The sequence below is a fragment of the Bufo gargarizans genome, unplaced genomic scaffold, assembly GCF_014858855.1.
Source record: "Bufo gargarizans isolate SCDJY-AF-19 unplaced genomic scaffold, ASM1485885v1 original_scaffold_850_pilon, whole genome shotgun sequence".
NCBI lineage: Eukaryota > Metazoa > Chordata > Amphibia > Anura > Bufonidae > Bufo > Bufo gargarizans.
The window spans coordinates 22,702-44,880 of record NW_025334729.1 but is presented as its reverse complement, the minus strand read 5'-3'; positions in this window follow the sequence as shown (position 1 = coordinate 44,880).

Genomic DNA, 22,179 nt, shown 5'->3' with positions numbered 1-22,179 from the left:
ATTGCATTCTCTACCAACTTCCGCAAACTGAATGAGTGTCCAAGTTTTGATGCATATCCCATGCCCTGAGTGGATGAGCTTATTGAGAAGTTGGGTCAAGCCCGGTATTTTATCTGTGTTGACCTCACCAAGGGTACAGGCAGGTACCCCTTGACAGAAGCTGCCAAGATAAAAATGTCTTTCATCATGCCAGAGGGGCTGTATCAGTACAAGGTATTATCCTTTGGTCTACATGGCTCTCCCGCCATGTTTCAAAGGCTAATGGACATTGTACTCCGTCCACATCGTCGGTACACTTCGGCATACCTGGACGATATCGTTATCCACAGCACCAACTGGTAAAGTCACCTACCTAAAGTACAGGCTGTAGTTGACTCCCTTAGGAAGGCTGGCTTAACCGCTAATCCAAAAAAGTGCGTGATGGGGTTAGAAGAGACCAAGTACCTGGGGTATGTAATTGGGCACGAAATTATCAAACCTCAGGTGAACAAAATTGAGGCAATTAAGAATTGGCCCCGGCCCCCGACCTGTCACTACTCGGCAAGTAAAGTCATTCCTGGGTATGGTGGGGTACTATATGAGGTTTGTCCCCAATTTTGACAGGCCTTTTGAAGGGACGCAAGTCAGTGACGGTTCAGTGGAATAAGCAGGCAGAAAAGGCTTTCTCTGCTTTGAAGTCTGCCCTGTGTGGGTCCCCGTTATTTGTGACGCCTGACTTCAAGAGGGACTTTGTGGTACAGACCGATGCCTCTGAAGTAGGCCTCGGAGCTGTACTCTCTCAGGACATCAATGGGGAGAAACATCCTGTTGTTTTCCTGAGCCGAAAGCTTACCCCAGCCGAGACCAGGTACAGTATAGTGGAGAGAAAGTGCCTGGTCATCAAATGGGCACTCGAGTCTCTCCGCTATTATCTGTTGGGGAGAAAGTTAAGTCTGGTGACCGACCACTACCCTCTCAAGTGGATGAGCCAGGCCAAAGGGAGGAATGCTCTTGTGATTCTTGTCATTACAAAACTTTAAATTTTCCGTGGATTATAGGGCAGGCAGGTTACAGGGAAACACAGATGCCCTGTCCCGGGTACGCTGTCTGGCGGGTAATGAAAGGAAAAGGCAGCTCTCACCGGTGTCTTCTTGCCACGAGCACGGACATAGCGCCTGGATTGCACTATTAGTAGAAACCTCAACAACAACAAATTTGCAAGTCCAGCTTCAGTATGCAAGGTAAGAAACTTTATTCCAGCGGTTTTAAAACTTCCAATACACGGATATGCTTGTAACGCGTTTCAGACCACTCTCAATATAGGTCCTTCATCATGACATAAAAAAGCTCAAAAGATTGCACTGAATATGTCCTACCCACACCTGACTATGCAATCAGGAAATCACGTGACCCACAGTGCAATCAAGACAACATGCGATATTTAAAAATATATCAACACCAAATCGTGAACTAAAAATAAATACACTAAATTGATATTATTAAAATAACTTGTTGCTAACGGCTGGCTCATAAGTAGTACCTTAAGGGATATATTACACACAACCTAATACTGCAAAATAAGATTGTTTCTTTTATTTAACCCCTGCGGGTAATGTGTGGCTAACTGGAACATCCAGTATGCCTCCCTGTTTAAAAGCTTTCTTCTGTGATCTCCTCCTCTGACAGGGACCACCACTCTCTCTATGCCCTGGGCTCTCAATTTAGAGGTATCCCCACCATGACAAACCACAAAGTGCAGACTAGCCGCAGATACATTGCGTTTTCATGGTGGGGCACATCAGAAATGTGTTTGCTTACTCTGGATTTTATCTGATTGGATGTACATCCCACATACTGTAGCCGGAAATCCATACATGTAATCAGATAAATAGCATTCTTAGTATTGCAGTTGAGATAGGATTTGATCGCAAATTCTTTGTCATCGACAGTAGATTTAAATCGGTTGGTAACCATCATGTGGTCACAGCAGATGCATCTGCCATGACCACATTTGAAGCTACCTTTACTGCTGATCCATGTGGGTTTAGAGATAACAGCATCCCGAAACATACTAGGGCTGAATGATTGGCCAAGGGTAGGAGCCTTGCGTGCTGCACATCTAATACCACCCTCCACAATATCTGACCACTGATTATCATAACTAAGAAGAGATAAATGTTTTTTTATTATTTTACATATCACACTGAATTGCTCACTATATTGAGTCACAAAGGTAATAGCATTATTTTTTATAGAGAACTGCCGATATCTTTCACCGGAGGCTCGTTTCTCAGGAAAGATCAGCGATAGTGATTTAGAGTCACTCTCCTGGAATACGTCCTAGATGAGAGTCTCTTCCTGATATTATTAGCTTCAAGGTTAAAGGCTTCCTCATCCGTGCAATTCCTTTTTGCTCTGATAAGTTTACCCTTCGGGATACTATAGATAACATGTAATGGATGGCATGAGGACGCATGGAGGATGGTATTCCTTGCCGTATCTTTCCTGTGTGAAAATGTATGAACCGCGGACGTATCCATATCCCCCCTCAGACACAAATCCAAAAAATTTAAGGAGTCCGAATCATGGTGAACATCAAATGTAATGAAGTCCACACATGAATTTAAGTAGTTTGTGAACAGCGATATGGCCGCCACATCACCAGACCATACCATAAGCAGGTAATCGATGTAACGGCCATACCACTGCACACAACCACAAAAAGGAAGAGTGTCGATGAGGAGAAAGCTCCTCTCCCACCATGCCATAAATATATTGGCTATGGAGGGAGAGAACTTAGCCCCCATCGACCCAGTTAAACATAATAGCCAGACTCTTACCTCACTGGATATAGATATTGAAAAGCTACAGGTTACTTTGAAACAAGAATGCAGTAGAGAATCTCTGGCGGTTTTTGAGGGTACGTTGAATAAAAATTTAGAAAAATGGGAAAAGGAAATCCAGGAAGTCAAATCAAGGAAATTTACTAGAGACTGTGAGGATTTCCAACAGAAGCATGTATACAAATGGAGACGGAAGAATACACACCAGCAGAGGAGAGGTAATTACATCCCCTGGAATCGGACATCGTCAACATTGTCCTTGTCATCAATCTCTGACAACCAGGAGTCAGATGGAAGGCTGACTAGATCTGGCACTACACAGAAAAGAAAGATACCACCCGGATCAGCCTCAAATGGAAAGAGGAGGCCCTTTGGAGATAGAAGGGATAATAGCAATCGTGACGGGCTAAAGGTAATTAATCTATCGGATCATACTCTGACACCAGTGGATATATCACTGCTGGAGAAGGGTCTAACGTTTTCTCCCTGTGCACACTTTGATTCATTAACAGCAGTAAAGGATCTGCATTTTTTCGCCCGCTCCCTCCTTTTGAAGAGATGGCATCATAAAGAGGGCGATTCTGTTTTTTTTTCTACTGTGGAAGAGCTACAGGCGGTACGAATATTGGAGGAATTGGCAGGAGAAGACGAGTCACATACCTTGGAGGAGATTCCGGCTTCCATAAAATGTAAGTCTAAAAAATTCCCTCCCCTGTCATTATGCCCTGCAGTTCATCTATTCGTAAAACTTGTCTCCAAGGAATTTGAAAGCATGGTGATATTTACTCCGAAGGACAATCTGTCAGGAGCACAATGGCAGAGCCTGAAGACCCTTGGTAGATTAAAGGATGTAGTATTTAAACCCTCTGATAAGGGTGGTAATATTGTTGTATGGCCCCATAGCCTATATGAACGAGAGGCTTATAGACAACTGAGGGAGAGAGAATGTTATAAAAAACTGACGTTCAATCCATTACAATCATTTGAGAGCAATCTTTGTGAAATTTTGGGGACAGCAGTTGACAATCAAATAATATCGAAGAATCTACATGATGCTCTGATTGTCAAAGAACCGGTGGTACCCACCTTATATTTATTACCTAAAATTCACAAAAATGCCAAAGTACCACCTGGTAGGCCGATCATTTCAGGCCGTGGTAGTTTGACGGAGAAAGTGGGGAGATATCTGGATTCCCAGTTAAAAAATCTGGTGTGTAGTCTTCCCTCGTATATCAAAGATACGACCGATTTTTTGCGTAAGATCGATGGTGTTCACCTTGGGGATGATACACTTATGGTGACGTGTGACGTTGAGTCACTGTATACGAGTATCAGGCACCCAGACGGTATCCAAGCAGTGAATTTTTTTCTGATGCAAGACAATGACAGGAGGGGGTTCCTGGTGGAACTCTTATCCTTTGTCCTGACACATAACTTTTTTTCCTTTGGAGGGTCCTTCTACCTGCAGCTCCAGGGCACGGCAATGGGGGCGCCTTGTGCACCGTCATACGCCAACCTGTTCCTGGGGCTGTGGGAGAGGGACCTGTTCCTGTCAGATCGGTACATGTCGATGGACCGCGCCATTTTTTGGGCGCGGTACATCGACGATGTATTTATGATCTGGCAGGGAATCACAGAGGAGCTAAGTGATTTCTTTGGGGTACTGAATAGCAATTGCAAGAACATCAAATTAACATACAAATATAGTAGGGAATCTATTGAATTTCTGGATGTGCAATTGGAAAGGGGTGTTGATGGATCTATAGTAACGAATATATTCAGAAAACCGACGGCAGTAAATTCATATTTACATGCATCTTCATCTCATCCGCCACAGATGATTAATATTCGATTCCGACGGGGCAATTTCTTCGGGCCCGGAGGATATGTTCAACAGATGAAATTTTCGAGCAACAAGCCCATCAATTAAAGGAGAGATTCACTAAGCGTGGATACAGTCAACGTGTGATCAAGAAGGCCTACAGGAGAGCAAAGACATGCTCTAGACAAAATCTTCTGTTCTCTGGGAACCAAAGGACCAGTGATAACAGGACACGTTTTATCACAGGATATCATGGAAGGTGGATGGAGATGAAAGAGGTCCTGGGGAGATCGTGGCCTGTGTTATTGACTGATCCTATTTTGACAAAGTATCTCGCACCGTATCCCAGCCAGACGATCTAAAAATTTAAAAGATCACCTTGTACGCAGTTTATTTGTGAAGCAGAATCAACCATTGTTTCCGGGAATTGGAAAACCTAAATGGGGCTTTGTCCCATGTGGAAAGTGTATAGCGTGTTCAAACATGGAAAGAGCGACCTCTTTTGATGATTCGACTCATACGAAAACTTTTAAAATAACCCAGTGTCTCTCCTGCACCAGCACAGCAGTCGTGTATTACGCAAAATGCCCTTGTCCAAAAATGTATGTGGGTTTGACCACGAGATAACTAAAGGTGAGAGTACGAGAACACGTTAGGGATATAAGAGCGGCAGCCAGCGAAGAAGATCTGTCTAATTTAAAACCTGTGGCAAGGCATTTTAAGGCATATCACGACTGCAGTCCACTACATTTAAAGGTGCGGGCGATAGACTGTGTTATGAAAAACATCAGGGGTGGTAACATAACTAAAAGATTGGGACAACTCGAATGCAAGTGGATTTGGAAACTAGGCACACTGCATCTGAGCGGTCTCAATGAATCCACTGGCTTCTCCTCATTTTTATAGTATGGGGTTCACGGGTCTCCACACCCAAAGGGGTTTTTGTTTAGTTTTAATGTTATTTTAAGAAATCATGTTTAACCCTTATCTTCTAGGGTCATCGCTGATCGACCGTATATAACTATCTCTTTACAGTATAATCTGAGAGAGATAGGACAATATGAGATAGGCTGTAAAAGAGAATTTGGGTGGGCAGAGGACAGGTGTTGTTCCATCTTTTCCCTGGTGTAGACTTGGAGAGATGGTCTCTATTTTGATTTGGCATGGGATAAATCATCATTTTTAGTAAAGTGGCATTATTTATTATATTTTCACTTCTAATGGGTATACTTTCACGTTATAGTTGAGATTACCATTCTGGTATCAATGTCTTGGATAAATTGATCTAAGATATTGATGACATTGATCTCTCTGATGTTATTATCTATTTATGTATTATCCATTTTGGATTTGTTTTTTTGTTTTTTATGCACTTAAGCACTTTATAAGACACTATTGTTTGGTAAGGATAGGGATCCAGCACCAGCTGTCCTTTTGGATAAATTGGTGCATAAATAATATATGATATATTGTTTGATTAATGTTGAATAATGTTTATAATCACTGGTATAAATTCATATCTCACATAACTTTATGTATTGAGTACTAAGAAAATATATGCAACCATCCTATAATGTGATCTACCCTATGCCTAAAGTTTTGAATTTCTAAATTTCTGATTTTCTTCATGTCTAACGAAGGTGGCCACCTGTCTATCCCTCTCTACTTCTATATTTATGAAAATTATAATATTTGCTATATATCTAGACTGCCGTATATATGAATGTACTTATATGATCATCTTTTTGCGATTTGGATTATGTATAAAGATGCGGGATGACGTCACAGGGTCGCGACAGTCTGTACGCGGCTATGTGACGCGTCCGTACCATGTGACCGCGGCAAGGTCATGTGACTGGCCGGGATCGCATGGTTTTCTGAACGCTGGCGCCTAATATGGGAGATTACTTCCGGCGCGATCACAATGATGCGTCTAACCAGCAATAGATGGTATGTACTGATTGGGCAGCATTTGTATTTAATCCGGGTCCTCCAGTGATGACGCTACCCCCAGACGAAGGTACGCCGAAACGCGCGTTGGGGTTGGCGCCATCCTGGAGGAGAAACAGCATGGGTAATTGTCCAAATGTTTACTATATGCAATATATCTATCATTTTGTTGCACATGCACTTTAATGAATGAGAATCATGTTAAATAATAATGGACTTGGATCTGCTGTAGATCTCCTCCAGTGATGTTGTTTTTTTATCTCCTGCACTTTGTTTTAATCATGTCTGCATTTAATCATGCAAACATATTGTGATTTTTGTAATAAAGAATTTGATTAATATAAGCGGTCTGGCATTTTTCTGTGTAGGTTCTATATACAGACGTGGACAAAATTGTTGGTACCCTTTGGTCAATGAAAGAAAAAGTCACAATGGTCACAGAAATAACTTTAATCTGACAAAAGTAATAATAAATTAAAATTCTATAAATGTTAACCAATGAAAGTCAGACATTGTTTTTCAACCATGCTTCAACAGAATTATGTAAAAAAATAAACTCATGAAACAGGCATGGACAAAAATGATGGTACCCCTAGAAAACACAGAACATAATGTGACCAAAGGGACATGTTAATTCAAGGTGTGTCCACTAATTAGCATCACAGGTGTCTACAACCTTGTAATCAGCCATTGGGCCTATATATATGGCTCCAGGTAATCACTGTGTTGTTTGGTGATATGGTGTGTACCACACTCGACATGGACCAGAGGAAGCAAAGGAAAGAGCTGTCTCAAGAGATCAGAAAGAAAATTATAGACAAGCATGTTAAAGGTAAAGGCTATAAGACCATCTCCAAGCAACTAGATGTTCCTGTGAGTACAGTTGCACATATTATTCATAAGTTTAAGATCCATGGGACTGTAGCCAACCTCCCTGGACGTGGCCGCAGGAGGAAAATTGATGACAAATCTAAGAGACGGATAATCCGAATGGTAACAAAAGAGCCTAGAAAGACTTCTAAAGAGATTCAAGGTGAACTTCATGCTCAAGGAACATCAGTGTCAGATCGCACCATCCGTCGTTGTTTGAGCCAAAGTGGACTACATGGGAGACGACCAAGGAGGACACCATTGTTGAAAACGAATCATAAAAAAGCAAGACTGGAATATGCCAAACTACATGTTGACAAGCCACAAAGCTTCTGGGAGAATGTCCTGTGGACAGATGAGACAAAAATCTAAGTTTTTGCCAAGGCACATCAGCTGTATGTTCACAGACGAAAAAATGAAGCATATCAAGAAAAGAACACTGTCCCTACTGTGAAACATGGAGGAGGCTCTGTTATGTTCTGGGGCTGCTTTGCTGCGTCTGGCACAGGGTGTCTTGAATCTGTGCAGGGTACAATGAAATCTCAAGACTATCAAGGAATTCTAGAGAGAAATGTACTAGCCAGTGTCAGAAAGCTTGGTCTCAGTCGCAGGTCATGGGTCTTGCAACAGGACAATGACCCAAAACACACCGCTAAAAACACCCAAGAATGGCTAAGAGGAAAAAATTGGACTATTCTAAAGTGGCCTTCTATGAGCCCTGACCTCAATCCTATTGAGCATCTTTGGAAGGAGCTGAAACATGCAGTCTGGAAAAGGCACCCTTCAAACCGGACACAACTGGAGCAGTTTGCTCATGAGGAGTGGGCCAAAATACCTGCTGAGAGGTGCAGATGTCTCATTGACAGTTACAGGAAGCGTTTGATTGCAGTGATTGCCTCAAAAGGTTGCGCAACAAAATATTAAGTTAGGGGTACCATCATTTTTGTCCATGCCTGTTTCATGAGTTTATTTTTTTACATAATTCTGTTGAAGCATGGTTGAAAAACAATGTCTGACTTTCATTGGTTAACATTTATAGAATTTTAATTTATTATTACTTTTGTCAGATTAAAGTTATTTCTGTGACCATTGTGACTTTTTCTTTCATTGACCAAAGGGTACCAACAATTTTGTCCACGTCTGTATATATGATAGTTGCCATAGGCTTAATCAATTACTTGGACAAGTAATTATCCCTTGGTTGGGGTGAATATCGGATGATGTAATCAGATAAATAGCATTCTTAGTATTGCAGTTGAGATAGGATTTGATCGCAAATTCTTTGTCATCGACAGTAGATTTAAATCGGTTGATAACCATCATGTGGTCACAGCAGATGCATCTGCCATGACCACATTTGAAGCTACCTTTACTGCTGATCCATGTGGGTTTAGAGATAACAGCATCCCGAAACATACTAGGGCTGAATGATTGGCCAAGGGTAGGAGCCTTGCGTGCTGCACATCTAATACCACCCTCCACAATATCTGACCACTGATTATCATAACTAAGAAGAGGTAAATGTTTTTTTATTATTTTACATATCACACTGAATTGCTCACTATATTGAGTCACAAAGGTAATAGCATTATTTTTTATAGAGAACTGCCGATATCTTTCACCGGAGGCTCGTTTCTCAGGAAAGATCAGCGAGTCACTCTCCTGGAATACGTCCTAGATGAGAGTCTCTTCCTGATATTATTAGCTTTAAGGTTAAAGGCTTCCTCATCCGTGCAATTCCGTATTGCCCTGATAAGTTCACCCTTCGGGATATTATAGATAACATGTGGTGGATGGCATGAGGACGCATGGAGGATGGTATTCCTTGCCGTATCTTTCCTGTGTGAAAATGTATGAACCGCGGACGTATCCACATCCCCCCTCAGACACAAATCCAAAAAATTTAAGGAGTCCGAATCATGGTGGACATCAAATGTAATGAAGTCCACACATGAATTTAAGTAGTTTGTGAACAGCGATATGGCCGCCACATCACCAGACCATACCATAAGCAGGTCATCGATGTAACGGCCATACCACTGCACACAACCACAAAAAGGAAGAGTGTCGATGAGGAGAAAGCTCCTCTCCCACCATGCCATAAATATATTGGCTATGGAGGGAGAGAACTTAGCCCCCATCGACACTCCCGACATCTGAAGATAGAAATCATTATTAAACATAAAAAAGTTGTGCCTTAGGAGGAAGTCAATAACTGTGCCCATGAATTCCTGCAATTCTTTGATATAATCACTGTATGCATCGAGAAACCAGGACAATGCCATAAGAGCTTAATCATGGGGGATATTTGTGTACAGTGACACCACATCCGCGGTGATCCATCTGTACCCCTCACCCCATCGAAATTCAGAGAACGCCTGAAGCACAGAGTGTCCTTCAAAAACCTAGGAATCATAGGAATCAGTGGTTGTAAAAGAGAGTCTACCCACTCGGAAAGTTTTTCCGAAAACGATCCAATCTCCCCCACTATAGGTCTTAATGGGGGAGGAAATATACCCTTATGGATTTTTGGCAGGGCGTGAAAGACTGAGATGACTAGATAGGCTAGATAAATATAATCATATTCTTTTTTTATTAAAGATACCCATGTCCATGCCCAATGTCAGAATGCTGACTAATTCCACTTGGTAAGGAAGGAGAGGATTGCCCCTCAGTGCAGCATATACAGAAGTGTTTGAACATCATCTAAATCTGTGCTGTCCAAAATGACAACCGCTCCTCCTCCCTGTCTGGCGGGTGTTCACCTTCTCAGAGTTGAACAAAGGGGGGAGGTATGTAGGAAGGAGCAAGGGGCCATCATTGATGGAAGGTATGTGTCACCGAGGTTTCTGGCCTCGGTGAGGTAAGAACCGGTAGTTTTAAGTGGCAGCTAGTGCTGATTGACACTGTTTGTTGTATGGCTGTAAAGCCGATCCGGGACGGCTCTTACTAGGCGTAGCCAAAGTGCTGGGTGGGTGCCTGCTCCCCACGCTCCAGGCCGGGTCTTTATTGGCCTATATAAAACCCAGTCAGCAGTCTAAGCTGGGTGTGGTTGATCCTCCATCTGACAGGGAAGCTGTGGAGACTCTGTTTTGGGATCTGTGAATTGGTGCTATGCTAAAGGCTTGAAAGCCGCATGCTAGAAAACAGGTCCCTAAAGCCTGCTGTGGTCGGCTGGGGGAAAGACTGCTAACTAAGTGAAGATTTTGTTCTATGGACATTGCATGGTGTGAACAAACACCAAGACTGTGAACGGTCATTTTGTTTTTCCTTATGTGTGAATAAACAATGAACTGTTTAAGTTAAAGATTGCCTCTATACTGCGTCCGCTAGCCTGTCTACCAGAGCAAAACCCCACAGCACATGATATACAGGCTAGCCTGAATAATGTGCAGAGTGCATCACAAAGGAGCCAGTACATTCTAGGCACTTTAGTGATAAACAGGCTTAACTGTATGATCTACAGGGAGAACTTGTCACGGCCTATGGTGTACGCTGTGACACTGTTGCCACAGTTGCAGTAGCCCGCAGCAACGTGTTGCTGTGAGAGCATGCGGTGGCAGTATATCGGCCTTCTGGGTGATTGCCGTGACATGGTTGCCACGCATGCTGTTGCCGGTGGTTAAGTGTTTGGTATGCTTGTGTGTGCACTTCCCCTTTAAGTTGTAGCCTCCCTCTGTCTCGTGCTGTAAGGGTTAACTCCTTGACTGGGTGTGGTCACTTGGCTTATATCTTCTGTGGTTTCCTGGCTGGAGGGAGTTGTACTTCAGCTTTGGTTGGTGCTGGGTCCAGGATGTTCCATCTGTCCAGTGAGGGCCACCCTTGTGGTCATCAATGTCATCCCGGTGTCGTCTTCTCGTCCTGTCCCTATTTGTATGGAGTGGGTTATGTTCATAGTGTTTGTATGTCTAGTTTGGTGTTACATGTCTGGTGGTGTTTGGTGTCCAGCATGTTTTGTAGACATTCCACTGTCTCACGTTTATTGCAGCTATGGCTGTCCTGGGTTCCTGTGTGGTTTGTGGTGTGTGCTGTGTCCTTAATGTTGGTGTGGAGAGCAGCATTAGTGCACGGGTTCCAGTCAGTGTGTCTGCGGCAGGTAAGTGTGTTATTGGTTTCGCTTACCTACCATCTCCATATGCTGTATGTTTTCCCCTCTCCTTGCAGCCTGGCCTCAGATAGAGACTCCTGTTCCTCCATGACTGGGATGAACAGGTTGTCTCTTCCCTGCTCCTTGGTGAGGGATTACCAGGGTGACTTAGGGTCTCTAGGAATCCTAAATATGAGCCGTCCTACCATCGGGGTCCGCTCATACGGTGAGGAGTCAGGGAGAGGATTAGGGATGCTGTAGGAGGTGACCTGCTCCCTTATTTCTCCTTTTGGCCAGGCTGATCCCCTTTTACCCTTTGACCTCACACGGTGGGTGGTTTACCCCACTCCCCACCGTGACAGAACCTCAAAGGAGCCCATATGGTCTGCAGGAACACTCCATATATACTGAGCACTTCAAATACAGGACACAATATAGGGTCTGAAGGGACAACCTCAAAGAAGCCGTAGTGGACCATATACTGGCTCTTTTGAGGTTCTCCCTGCAGCCCATACACTGTAGTGGAGGTGCCTAAAATGTAGCGGCTCCTTTGATCGTCGGTCCATACATTTTAGCTTGTTCATTACTGGGAACCTGAACACTGCTGAAGGAATGCTATCCCCGCTCACCACATTAAACATCATATTTCCAATATGTCCTCATGATGCAGGGAAGAAACGTCCTGCTATGAAAAGCACAGTCAGACTAAAATAAAAAGCGACATCTCCAGCATTCATCTTGTCCATTATATATGAAATCTACTTTGTTTTTCATTTTAGGTAAAAATCTATATTTGTAATTTGTGTTGAGCGAATTGAAACAAATTGCCTTTAATCTGAATTTCGGTAAAAATTAAATTTGCTTTGAAGCTGAATTTCCTGGCGCTTCGTGGTAACGAATCAATTTTCACTGAAATGGAAGAGAAAAAAAAACATATTCACCTCATCCATTTGAAAGCAAAGAGGCCGCCACAGCCATTTGGATTGAAGATGCCGCCAACCAGCGTGAATGATGACATCATGCCACCACACGAAATGCCATCTTTAATCAAGCTGGCCACCGCAGCCTCTACCCGATAAAATAGATAAGTGAGTTTGTTTTATATTGGATTACCTCTGAATGTCCTCAATGTTAACCTCAGATGCTGCAATCAGCGATAAACACGGCATCTGAGGGGTTCAATAACGAGATGGCGGCACAATCACCGTTCCCCGTCACTGTGCCCGCTACATTCAAAGAAATGCACTTTGTGACTAACTAAATTGTTACAAGGTAAATTTCTTTGTGATTATTGATTATTTGTAATCGATAAATGGGGGAAAAACATTTCGGCCTCTGGATCTCTGAAACCTCAAAGGAGCCAGTACATTGTAGGCACTTCAGTGCTGAAGAAACTAGAATGTATGGGTAATGAGACTCTCCAAGGAGGCCGCACGATCAGTAAAGAATAGTCTAATATGTACAGGCTGCATGGAGAAGAATCAAAGGCGCCCATACATTCTAGCATAACTCCCAACCGTCCCGTATCCGGCGGGACAGTCCCGGGGGAGCTATGTCCCGCTTTCTGGCAGCTGTCCCCGCTTCCATAGGACACAGAGACAGTTGCCTGTATTATGATGATGCAGAGAGCTGGTGTTCAGTGAAATTATAGTACCTGTTAAAATCTGGTACCATTGTCACTTCCGGTAGTGACGTAGGCGCACAGAAAGCTTCAAAAGGAAGTGTGATCTTAGAGCCCGGCACCTGATTGGCTGAAAAGAAGGCGTGTTGGCGCCTGCGCACAACCAACCTGGGTACTGTCATTTTACATGCTGCCCCTGTGAACGCGCACAGGGAGGGAGGGTACCTATGATTTACGGGCCACCGGGCATGCACAAACCAGATTGCCTTGTGAAGCAGACATGGTATTGAAATATTACAGCTCGTGCTTGTGAAGGCTTGTAAATCAAAGGTACCCTTCCTCCCTTCCTGTCGGGGGCCCGTAAATCGAAGGTACCCTTCCTCCCCCCCTCCCCTGTCTGCTTCACAAGGCAACCTGGTTCACGCATGTGCGGTGGCCCGTTAATCATAGGTATCCTCCCTTCCTCCCTGTGCGCGTTCACAGGAGCAGCATGTAAAATGACGGTACCCAGGTAGTGATGTCCGGATCATGAACGAATCGTTCTTTTGAACCGATTCAGTTCACTGATCCGGAAGAGTCGGTTCCTCTGACTGAGCCGATCCGAATGAAACAGCTCAGTCAGATCAGCACAGAGGCAGCAGCAGGCAGTGAAATAGGAGCCGGCAGTGGACGCTAGCCCCGCCCCTCCCCGCCCTCCAACCAATCACAGGCCGCAGCACTGACTCCCAGCACAGGGGGAGTCGCAGGGACTCAGAGAATCGGCTGAGTCTATTAGTTAAAAGAATCGAATGAGTCAGAGACTCATTTGATTCTTTTGAGTTAAAAGAACCGTGAGTCACCAAGTCCCTGCCAGGCTCCCTGCTCTGCAGCTCCCTGTAAGTCCGTAAGTCAGTCCGTCCGTCCGGGGGGGGGGGGGGGGCAGGCATTAATCTAGCATGTAGCAGAGCTGTGTGTGTACAGGGTGCATGCAGCAGTGTAGCATCATGCTACATGCACCCTGTACACACACAGCTCTGCTACATGCTGTAGCAGAGCAGGAAGTCTGGTAGGGACTCGGTGACACGATTCTATTAACTAAAACTCTCAGACAATTATCACAGTCTGCTCCACTGCAGCAGAGCTGTGTTTGCCAGGAGCGAGTCCCTCCTGACCTTCGGTTCACTTGAGAGCCGACTCAGCAAGTGAACCGAAGATTCGATGAGCTGAGCCTGCGCATTGATCTTCAGTTCACTTGCCTCTGCCGGCTCAGGAAGTGAACCGAAGATCCGACTCATGAATCGGTTCATTTGAATGAGCTGATTCAAATGAACCGATTCAGCTCAAAGATCCGAACTTCCCATCACTATACCCAGGTTGGTTGTGCGCAGACGCCAACATACCTTCTTTTCAGCCAATCAGGTGCCGGGCTCTAAGATCACACTTCCTTTTGAAGCTTCCGGTGCGCCTACGTCACTAACGGAAGTGACGAGGGTACCAGATTTTAACAGGTACCATAATTTCACGGAACACCTTCATCAGCTCTCCACACCTCTAGTCTGTGCAGGGGGCGGGACTGGCTGGCAGTCAGCCTCGGCTCCGCCTCCTCCACAGACCAGAGCAGCCGATGTCCTGCGGCTGTTACTAGCAGGAAGGTAAGTATGTCGTTTATTTTTATTTTTTTTCTGTGAGGGGCTCAATGTGGGCATATTACTTGGGGCACAATGTGGGCATATTACTGGGGGCACAATGTGGACATATTACTGGGGGCACAATGTGGGCATATTACTGGGGGCACAATGTGGACATATTACTGGGGGCACAATGTGGACATATTACTGGGGGCGCAATGTGGACATATTACTGGGGGTCACAATGTGGACATATTACTGGGGGCACAATGTGGACCTTTTACTGGGGGCACAATGTGGACCTTTTACTGGGGGCTCAATGTGGACCTTTTACTGGGGGCGCAATGTGGACATATTACTGGGGGCGCAATGTGGGCATATTACTGGGGGCGCAATGTGGGCATATTACTGGGGTCACAATGTGGACATATTACTGGGTGCACAATGTGGACATATTACTGGGGGCACAATGTGGACATATTACTGGGGGCACAATATGGGCATATTACTGGGGCCACAATGTGGACATATTACTGGGGGCGCAATGTGGGCATATTACTGGGGGCGCAATGTGGGCATATTACTGGGGGCGCAATGTGGGCATATTACTGGGGGCGCAATGTGGGCATATTACTGGGGGCGCAATGTGGGCATATTACTGGGAGCGCAATGTGGACAAATTACTAGGGGCACAATGTGGGCATATTACTGGTGCACAGCTGGGCATACTGGGGGCACATAAATGGGCATATTACTGTGGACACAGCTGGGCATATTACTGGGGGGTGCAATGTGGGCATATTACTGGGGGCGCAATGTGGGCATATTACTGGGGGCACAATGTGGACATATTACTGGGGGCGCAATGTGGGCATATTACTGGTGCACAGCTGGGCATACTGGGGGCACATAAATGGGCATATTACTGTGGGCACAGCTGGGCATATTACTGAGGGGTGCAATGTGGGCATATTACTGGGAAGCACAATGTGGGCATATTACTGGTTGCACATAACTGGGGATATTACAGAGGGGCACAATGTGGGCATATTACTATGGAGCACAATGTGGGCATATTACTGGGGGGCACAATATGGGCATATAACTGGGGCCATAATATGGGCATATTACTGGGGAGCACAATATGGGCATATTAATGAGGGGCACAATATGGGCATATTACTGGGGGCACAATATGGGCATATTACTGGGGGCACAATGTGGGCATATTACTGGGGGCGCAATGTGGACATATTACTGGGGTCGCAATGTGGGCATATTACTGGGGGCGCAATGTGGACATATTACTGGGGGCACAATGTGGACATATTACTGGGGTCGCAATGTGGGCATATTACTGGGGGCGCAATGTGGACATATTACTGGGGGCGCAATGTGGACATATTACTGGGGGCGCAATGTGGACATATTACTGGGGGCGCAATGTGGACATATTACTGGGGGCGCAATGTGGGCATATTACTGGGGTCACAATGTGGACATATTACTGGGTGCACAATGTGGACATATTACTGGGGGCACAATGTGGACATATTACTGGGGGCACAATATGGGCATATTACTGGGGGCACAATGTGGGCATATTACTGGGGGCACAATGTGGGCATATTACTGGGGGCACAATGTGGGCATATTACTGGTGCACAGCTGGGCATACTGGGGGCACATAAATGGGCATATTACTGTGGACACAGCTGGGCATATTACTGAGGGGTGCAATGTGGGCATATTATTGGGGGTCACAATGTGGACATATTACTGGGGGCGCAATGTGGGCATATTACTGGGGGCACAATGTGGACATATTACTGGGGGCTCAATGTGGGCATATTACTGGTGCACAGCTGGGCATACTGGGGGCACATAAATGGGCATATTACTGTGGGCACAGCTGGGCATATTACTGAGGGGTGCAATGTGGGCATATTACTGGGGGCGCAATGTGGGCATATTACTGGGGGCACAATGTGGACATATTACTGGGGGCGCAATGTGGGCATATTACTGGTGCACAGCTGGGCATACTGGGGGCACATAAATGGGCATATTACTGTGGGCACAGCTGGGCATATTACTGAGGGGTGCAATGTGGGCATATTACTGGGAAGCACAATGTGGGCATATTACTGGTTGCACATAACTGGGGATATTACAGAGGGGCACAATGTGGGCATATTACTATGGAGCACAATGTGGGCATATTACTGGGGGGCACAATATGGGCATATAACTGGGGCCATAATATGGGCATATTACTGGGGAGCACAATATGGGCATATTAATGAGGGGCACAATATGGGCATATTACTGGGGGCACAATATGGGCATATTACTGGGGGCACAATGTGGGCATATTACTGGGGGCGCAATGTGGACATATTACTGGGGTCGCAATGTGGGCATATTACTGGGGGCGCAATGTGGACATATTACTGGGGGCACAATGTGGACATATTACTGGGGTCGCAATGTGGGCATATTACTGGGGGCGCAATGTGGACATATTACTGGGGGCGCAATGTGGACATATTACTGGGGGCGCAATGTGGACATATTACTGGGGGCGCAATGTGGACATATTACTGGGGGCGCAATGTGGGCATATTACTGGGGTCACAATGTGGACATATTACTGGGTGCACAATGTGGACATATTACTGGGGGCACAATGTGGACATATTACTGGGGGCACAATATGGGCATATTACTGGGGGCACAATGTGGGCATATTACTGGGGGCACAATGTGGGCATATTACTGGGGGCACAATGTGGGCATATTACTGGTGCACAGCTGGGCATACTGGGGGCACATAAATGGGCATATTACTGTGGACACAGCTGGGCATATTACTGAGGGGTGCAATGTGGGCATATTATTGGGGGTCACAATGTGGACATATTACTGGGGGCGCAATGTGGGCATATTACTGGGGGCACAATGTGGACATATTACTGGGGGCTCAATGTGGGCATATTACTGGTGCACAGCTGGGCATACTGGGGGCACATAAATGGGCATATTACTGTGGGCACAGCTGGGCATATTACTGAGGGGTGCAATGTGGGCATATTACTGGGAAGCACAATGTGGGCATATTACTGGTTGCACATAACTGGGGATATTACTGAGGGGCACAATGTGGGCATATTACTATGGAGCACAATGTGGGCATATTACTGGGGGGCACAATATGGGCATATAACTGGGGCCATAATATGGGCATATTACTGGGGAGCACAATATGGGCATATTAATGAGGGGCACAATATGGGCATATTACTGGGGAGCACAATGTGGGCATATTAATGAGGGGCACAATATGGGCATATTAATGAGGGGCACAATATGGGCATATTAATGAGGGGCACAATATGGGCATATTAATAAGGGAGCGCAATATGGGCATATCACTGGGGGGTACAATGTGGGTATATTACTGGGGGGCACAATGTGGGCATATTACTGAGAGGCGCAATATGGGCATATTACTGGGGGTACAATGTGGGCATATTACTGATGGCACAGCTGAGTATATTACCCGGGGTAACAATGTGTGCATATTACTGTGGGCACAGCTGGGCATATTACTGGGGGCACATAACTGGGCATGTTACTGGGGGCACAGCTGGGCATAATTCTGTGAACACACAATGTGGGCATAAATACTGTGCGGTGGCATGAAGGGGGAATAATTACTATGTGGGAGCATTAAGAGGACTGGGTGGGATTAGGTGTATAGTTATGGGCGGAGTTAGAGGCGTGGCCTAGTGCAGATACAAATAGCTGCGATGTGTCCTCTCTGTTCTGGGATTTCAGCTCTGAAGCGGCTAGACTGTATGGGCTGCAGTGCGAGACTCCCAGAACTGGGCACATTCTAGACACGTCACTGCTGAACTGCCTAGAATGTATGGGCTGCAGGGAGCAACCCAGCCAGCACAGCAGGCTCCTGGGGAAACTGGTCATGTGACCCCTGACTCCTCCCACACACGGTCACATGGCCATGACATCATGAAAGGTCCTTTAGCCCACCAGTCTCTGGTCTCCAGTGGAGGTATGTGCACTTTCCTCCTGTCTGTCAGGATTAGGCCTCGGTCACACAGTCAGTGTTTGGTCGGTGACGTCTCTTCCGTTAGTTTCACACTAGAGGAACATTCTGCCGGAGCCCAGTGACTATAATGGGACGGGCAGCGATTGCCTCTATTTCCAGTGTCAGTGCTGGGATTGGGCTGAATCCCCCCAGGTCCTATAGTTAGTGGGGGCTGGGGGGCTCTTGGCCTTTCCAGCTATTTCTGTCAGGGTCCTGTCTAGAATGTATGGGCTCCCCTGAGGTCGGTGTAGCATTCAGGTTCTGGCTCTCAGTGATTGGGTAGAAGGCTTGTATAAGGAGCCGTACAGTCGGCTTCTAGTGATGGGGACGAGGCTGCCGGACTCAGAATAGGGGGTATTAGGAGACAGGAAGATGCCGGATGTACAGAAGCCGTACTGGAACCTCTGGTCTGTTATACAGGAGACAAGATGGCGCCAGGTGAAGGTGCAGACTTGTAGGACGGGTGAATAAAGAGCAGTTTGGAGGGTGACATGGGACTAGGACAGTCAACTCCAAAATTATCATTAGTGAGACATTTTCCTGATTTCCCCGTCTTTCCACCAGCCTCGGCTTCTGCTATTGTCTGTCTGACATTTATGGAGATCACCAAACTCCAGTCCTGTCCATTCTCAGTGCAGCAGTCGGTTCCCTCCAGATGTACCGGGCTGAGAACCAGAGAGCGAGGGCCCCTTTCAGAGACGGGCGTGTCCTCTGCAGAAATCACGCTCCATTTGTCAGCGTGATTTCCCATTCTGGACACTGCTCGTTTCCCATAAGCGCACGGCATTGTACTGATTTATAATGCTGTGTGTCTCTGCCTGACCTGTATCTACTGAATTATACTGATTTATAATGCTGTGTGTCTCTGCCTGACCGGTTTCTACTGAATTATACTGATTTATAATGCTGTGTGTCTCTGCCTGACCTGTATCTACTGAATTATAATGCTGTGTGTCTCTGCCTGACCGGTATCTACTGAATTAGGGCTCATGCACACGACCGTTCTCCGGCCGTATTGCAGCCCGCATACTGCGGGTCAGCAATACAGGGGCATGTGCATCCCCCATCATGGACCCATTAACTTGAATAGGTACGCAATCCGGGAGGTACGGAACGTGGGTTTACTGTACGTGCCTCCGTACTGCAAAAATGTAGTGCATGCACAACTTTTTTGCGGTGCCGTCGGATGCAGATCGCGATCCGCATGCGGCTGCCCCACGGTCGGTGGAATTTGTGGTCCGCAGCACACTTTTGTGTGCATGAGCCCTTATACTGAGTTATAATGCTGTGTGTCTCTGCCTGACCGGTATCTACTGAATTATACTAGGGCTGCACCTAATGATTATTTGAATAATCGATTAGTTGTTGATAATTTCATAGATTAATCGATAAAAACACCAAAATGACAAAAAAAGGGGGTTTATACGATTTTACTTTACTAATTATGTACAAAGGCCATATTAAAACAATTATAGTTACATAATTACAGTTTACATAATTATAGAGTTACATAATTATAAAAATTATATTAATTATATAAAAATACAATAGGAAAAGGGGGACAAATTTTTATTGAGGGAAGGGCTTATTTACATTTTAATAAATCTAGTCTGTATACCCTAGTATGTACACTCCTACTATACACATGGGGGTATGTGCAGACTGGGAAGAGCATATGCATCATCGTGTCTGTACTACAGACACTAAGGTGCAATGCTTCTCACATACCCCCCAGGCTTAGGCTCCATAAACGTATGCACGACGTAGCATTACACACGACGTAGCGCGTCAGATGGCGTGGGGGGGGGAGGGGTGGAGTAGAGCTATTTTCACAAAGTAAGGATTTTTGTTGGAACACCAGATTGGAGAGCTAGCGCATGCGCAGTGTCTTCACTGAGGCTGATGCCAGCAAAGGTAACACTTTTTCCGGCACTGTGCATGCGCTAGCTCGCGCATCGCGAGATTACGGCACTGTAACTTTGTGAGCAAGTAGGAGATTCCTGGATGTTGGCGGTGCTGGGACCCTTCACAGGGGGTGTGGATGGGCTCCTTAACTGTGAGCAACCACACCTTGGGCACCTTACTTGGCTATTTTAAATATCTATAAAATAATTTTTTATATGAAATAAAACCACACAGAGCTATGGGACAGGTATATTGCGGACATGCTAGCGGAGATCTATACCTGCATGTCCGCAGCTCTATAAGGTAAAACTAGGTGACAGATTCCTCCTGGATACATCATCAGCATCTGATAGCCGGGGTCTGACACCCAGCGGCGCTCCTTCTCTCTGTTTCCCTCAGGCCCAGTGACGTCACGACTAGTATCAGTGGCCTGGGCGCGGCTCGGCTCTGTTCACTTGAATGGGGTTTACCCAGGCCAGTGATACTTGTCATGACGTCACTGGGCCTGAGGAAAACAGACTGAAGCAGGGGCTGACTGGCAACTTTTGGCCCAGGGGGCAAGTAACACACAGGGGCCCACTGAGCCCCCCTCCTGCTTTCCCATTTCCCCTGCCTCCTCCTGACTCCCCCCTTGCCACTTTCGTCAGCCATGTAAATTACAACACAATAAACTAGGGATGCTCCGATATATCGGCCGCCGAAACATAGCCGAAAATGGCATTTTTGGTATAATGCCAAAAGTGTCATTTCCTGGCTGATACAGTGTTGCATCCATGTATTCTCTCCTCCTCGCTGGGCCCTGCTCTGTGTCTCCCCCCCCCCCCCCCCCCAAGACACTTAATGAATTTTGCAGAAGAAACTGTATATTGTGGGGCACAGTGTAGGCTATATGTGTCTAACATAAACATATTTCATATGAAAACTTACAATTACTTGGCTTGACCCTTGGGGATCTCGGATGCCACTTCCTCACTTTGGCCGGGGGCTCGGCGGAGCTGATGTGTTTTATCCTAATGAGAAAAATGTCACAATAAGGTTTCGGAGAAGGGGCAGAGGGATAGCAGAGCAGGGAGAAGCTGGTGCTGCTACTAGGGGGTCATACCATGGGGGAGTAATAAAGCCCACCATAATGCTCCCCCCAGTAGTAATAATTCTCCTTATAATAGACAGTGCAAAAAATACCCCCTTGTAATGTCCCCAGTTGAGCTAATGTCCCCATAGTGCTACCTGTAATGTGCCAGTAGCCAGATAGGGCCCCCTATCAGTGACAGAAATGACAACAACAAAAAGAGTCAGTCAGACTTATACTTATCTCCTCGAGCACTTTCACTGAATCACTCCCGTCCCGCCTCCAGCGCTACTAATGTCTTTACGGCAGCGCAGC